Consider the following 5,529-nt stretch of genomic DNA (forward strand, 5'->3'; position numbering starts at 1 on the left):
AAGGGTCGGCTTTTCAACTTATCAGTACCCGAACATGATGCTATGCGATCCTATATTAGGGAGTCATTGGAGAAGGGTCATATTAGACCATCCCTGGGTTCTTTTTTGTGGCCAAGAAAGATGGTTCATTAAGACCGTGTATTGATTATCGTTCCCTTAACAAGATGACGGTTAAATATCAGTACCCGTTACCTCTGATGTCTGATTTATTCTCCAGAGTTAAGAGTGCCTGCTGGTTTACTAAGCTTGACCTCAGGGGGGCGTATAATGTTATTCGCATCAAGCACGGGGATGAATGGAAGACGGCGTTTAATACTCCGGAGGGACATTTTGAGTACCTGGTGATGCTTTTTGGGCTCACTAATGCCCCTTCTGTCTTCCAGTCCTTTATGAATGATATTTTCCGTGACTTTGTGGATAAGTTTTTGTTCCTCTATCTGGATGATGTTTTGATCTTTTCTAGTGATTTTCTCATGTGGAACACATCCGGACTGTGTTCCGGATTTTGAGGGAGAATTCCCTGTTTGTTAAGGGATCGAAATGCCTCTTTGGTGTACAGAGGATTTCATTTTTGGGATTTATCTTATCTCCATCGACTATTGAAATGGACCCGGCCAAGGTACAGGCCATTTATGATTGAGTTTAGCCTACTTCTTTGAAGGCCATCCAGAAGTTTTTAGGTTTTGCTAATTTCTATCATAAATTTATAGGTAATTTTTCTTGTATTGTCAAACCACTGACTGATCTGACCAAGAAGGGCGCTGATGTGCTGAATTGGTCTCCTGAGGCTATCTCAGCATTTCAGGAGCTTAAGCAGAGATTTACTTCAGCTCCGGTTTTACGGCAACCTGATGTCTCACTTCCATCTCAGGTGGAGGTAGATGCTTCTGAGATTGGTGCAGGAGCTGTTTTGTCCCAAAAAGACCCTGTGACTTCTAAGATGAATCCCTGTGCCTTCTTTTCTCGAAAGTTCTCCTCATCTGAACACAACTATGACGTGGGGAATCGGGAATTGTTGGCCATGAAGTGGGCATTTGAGGAGTAGTGGAGACATTGGTTGGAGGGAGCTAGACATCAAGTTGTGGTCCTCACCGATCACAAGAATTTGATTTATCTGGAGTCGGCCAAACGCTTGAATCCTAGACAGGCTAGATGGGCCTTGTTTTTCACGCGTTTTAATTTTGTGGTCTCTTTTCTTCTGGGCACTAAGAATGTTAAGGCAGAAGCCCTTTCTAGGAGTTTGTTTGCCGATTCTCTTAGTGTGACAGAGCCTACTACCATCCTAGGTGAGGGGGTAGTTCTTTCTGCCATTTCGCTCGATTTGAGACGCGCCCTGGAGGAATTTCAGGAGGATAAACCTGAGCGTTGCCCTATGGGAAAATTGTATGTTCCTGACCAGTGGAGAAAGAGAGTGATGTCTGAAATTCATTGCTCCGCATTGGCTGGTCATCCAGGTATTTTTGGTACCAGAGATTTGGTGAGTCGGTCCTTTTGGTGGCCTGGGTTATCTCGTGACGTCAGGAATTTTGTACAGTCCTGTGGGACTTGTTCTCGGTCTAAACCCTGTTCTCGTTCTAGTGGGTTGCTGATGCCCCTGCCGGTGCCCAAGAGGCCATGGACCCATATCTCATTGGATTTTATTTCTGATCTTTCTGTCTCTCAGAAAATGACTGTTATCTGGGTGATTTGTGACAGATTTTCGAAGATGGTCCATCTTGTACCACTCCCAAAGTTGCCATCTTCCGCTGAGTTGGTGCCCTTGTTTTTACAACAGGTGGTTCGGTTACACGGGATTCCTGAGAACATTGTGTCTGATAGAGGGGTCCAGTTTGTTTCCAGATTCTGGAAAGCCTTTTGTTCCAATCTGGGAATTCAGTTATCCTTCTCCTCCGTGTTTCATCCCCAGACCAATGGGCAAACTGAGAGAACAAACCAGACCCTGGAGTCTTATTTAAGATGTTTTATATCTGCTGATCAAGATGATTGGGTCTCATTTTTGCCCTTGGCCGAATTTGCGCTGAACAATAGAACTAGTTCTGCCACTCTGATGTCACCCTTTTTCTGTAATTTTGGGTTTCATCCTCGATTCTCTTCAGGACAAGTGGAATCTTCGCCCTGCCCAGGTGTGGACACTGTGGTTGTGAGAATGCAGCAGATATGGGACCAAGTGGTGGATAAGTTCTCTCAGGAAAAGGCCCAGCGTTTTTCCAACCGGCGTAGGACCATTGGTCCCCGGTTTAAAGTGGGTGATATGGTTTGGTTGTCATCTAAGAATATTCCTATGAAGGTTGCATCTCCAAAATTTAAGCCAAGATTCATTGGACCTTATAAAATTTTGGAGATTCTTAATCCTGTTTCTTTTCGATTGTCTCTTCCAGTTACGTTCAAAATCCATAACGTATTTCAGAAGTCACTGTTGAAGAGGTTTGTTGAGCCAGTAGTTCCTGTGGCGGCACCTCCTGATCCTGTATTGGTTAAGGGTAGAGTTGAGCGACTTTTGGTTTTTTAGGGTCGCGTTTCGTTTCGTGAAACCCGACTTTTCCAAAAGTCGGGTCGAGCAAGATCGTCCGATTATAGGGAAAAGTCGGGGTCGTCCCGAAACACGAAACCCAATGTAAGTCAATGGGGAATAAAAGTCGGCAGTGAGAGGAGGACAGGAAACACACCTACAGTGCCCATTTGAATGCCAAAAGCATCAATTCTTCTTTCTTAAGCTTGTCAACCTTAATTAACTTCATAATACAAGTTACGCACTGAAAAATGGGGGTTATTTGGCTACAAACTGTGGGGGGGGAGGGCTGGCTCCAGGTTTTCATGTGCCCTGGGCGAAAGAGCGCCCCTTTAACACATACCACAACTCATCATGCTCCGATACGGCAGAGAAATAGCGGTATAGTCCAATGAAAAATACCTCACTTTTTACATCTCATGACGAGGCCCATCTATTTCTCCATAGAGAATCATAGGTCCCATATAATGTTTGAAACAGTATATGATGAGCTCCACATAATGCTACAGTATATGTTGGTCCCCATGGATGAAGCTCCACTGTCTTATGGGCCCAAATAATGCTCCAAACATAATGGGCCCCATTTCTAATGCTCTAGTGTATAATGGGCCCTGTAAATGCTGCTCCAGTGTCTGATGTCCACCTTTGGAATGTTCCAGTGTATGGTGGGCCCCATCTATCATTCTCCAGAGTATAGTGCTCCCCAAAAATTGCTGTCCCAACATTGAAAACAATCAAATAAGTCTCCTCGCTAGGGAATCCCTGTACTTGTCTGGACAGGTGCTGTAGCTTGCTTAACAGCTCGCCAGCCGTTCTCACGCCCAGTATGGATTACACGTGATTGCACAAAGGTGAGAAAGGGTACCGTATCCCCAGATAACATGTATGGATAGCGTACACATTCAAAATATATGTCTCAGGAGGCAGGCTCAGACGGTGTTAGGCCCAGTATGGATTGCACGTGATTGCACAAAGGTTAGAAAGGGTACCGTATCCCCGGATAACATGTATGGATAGCGTACACATTCAAAATATATGTCTATACAGCATGAGGCAGGCTCAGACGGTGTTAGGCCCAGTATGGATTGCACGTGATTGCACAAAGGTTAGAAAGGGTACCGGATCCCCAGATAACATGTATGGATAGCGTACACATTCAAAATATATGTCTATACAGCATGAGGCAGGCTCAGACGGTGTTAGGCCCAGTATGGATTGCACGTCATTGCACAAAGGTTAGAAAGGGTACCGTATCCCTGGATAACATGTATGGATAGCGTACACATTCAAAATATATGTCTATACAGCATGAGGCAGGCTCAGACGGTGTTAGGCCCAGTATGGATTGCACGTGATTGCACAAAGGTTAGAAAGGGTACCGTATCACCGGATAACATGTATGGATAGCGCACACATTCAAAATATATGTCTATACAGCATGAGGCAGGCTCAGACGGTGTTAGGCCCAGTATGGATTGCACGTGATTGCACAAAGGTTAGAAAGGGTACCGTATCCCCGGATAACATGTATGGATAGCGTACACATTCAAAATATATGTCTATACAGCATGAGGCAGGCTCAGACGGTGTTAGGCCCAGTATGGATTGCACGTGATTGCACAAAGGTTAGAAAGGGTACCGTATCACCGGATAACATGTATGGATAGCGTACACATTCAAAATATTTGTCTATACAGCATGAGGCAGGCTCAGACGGTGTTAGGCCCAGTATGGATTGCACGTGATTGCACAAAGGTTAGAAAGGGTACCGTATCACCGGATAACATGTATGGATAGCGTACACATTCAAAATATATGTCTCAGGAGGCAGGCTCAGACGGTGTTAGGCCCAGTATGGATTGCACGTGATTGCACAAAGGTTAGAAAGGGTACCGTATCCCTGGATAACATGTATGGATAGCGTACACATTCAAAATATATGTCTCAGGAGGCAGGCTCAGACGGTGTTAGGCCCAGTATGGATTGCACGTGATTGCACAAAGGTTAGAAAGGGTACCGTATCCCTGGATAACATGTATGGATAGCGTACACATTCAAAATATATGTCTATACAGCATGAGGCAGGCTCAGACGGTGTTAGGCCCAGTATGGATTGCACGTGATTGCACAAAGGTTAGAAAGGGTACCGTATCCCTGGATAACATTTATGGATAGCGTACACATTCAAAATATATGTCTATACAGCATGAGGCAGGCTCAGACGGTGTTAGGCCCAGTATGGATTGCACGTGATTGCACAAAGGTTAGAAAGGCTACCGTATCACCGGATAACATGTATGGATAGCGTACACATTCAAAATATATGTCTATACAGCATGAGGCAGGCTCAGACGGTGTTAGGCCCAGTATGGATTGCACGTGATTGCACAAAGGTTAGAAAGGGTACCGTATCCCTGGATAACATGTATGGATAGCGTACACATTCAAAATATATGTCTATACAGCATGAGGCAGGCTCAGACGGTGTTAGGCCCAGTATGGATTGCACGTGATTGCACAAAGGTTAGAAAGGGTACCGTATCACCGGATAACATGTATGGATAGCGTACACATTCAAAATATATGTCTATACAGCATGAGGCAGGCTCAGACGGTGTTAGGCCCAGTATGGATTGCACGTGATTGCACAAAGGTTAGAAAGGGTACCGTATCCCTGGATAACATGTATGGATAGCGTACACATTCAAAATATATGTCTCAGGAGGCAGGCTCAGACGGTGTCAGGCACAGTATGGATTTGACGGCCCAGATTACACAGCGGAGGAGCAGGGAGAGGTAAAGATTGCAAATGCTGGGGCCCTGGCCAAGCAAGGGGGGCCCACTCGTGGGCGTCGGTACTGGCACTGGGCCCCTCATAGTACAGCGGTGTGTCTGACGACGGGTGTGCACCACCACCGTCAGAGACACTTGATTGCACTATGAGGGACCCTGTGCCAGTGCCCGCGCCCAAGAGTCGGCCTACCCACCTGTCCAGGGCAACGGCACTCGCACGGTGTCGT

The sequence above is a fragment of the Dendrobates tinctorius genome, unplaced genomic scaffold, assembly GCF_039654945.1.
Source record: "Dendrobates tinctorius isolate UK_male_01 unplaced genomic scaffold, ASM3965494v1 ptg000029l, whole genome shotgun sequence".
NCBI lineage: Eukaryota > Metazoa > Chordata > Amphibia > Anura > Dendrobatidae > Dendrobates > Dendrobates tinctorius.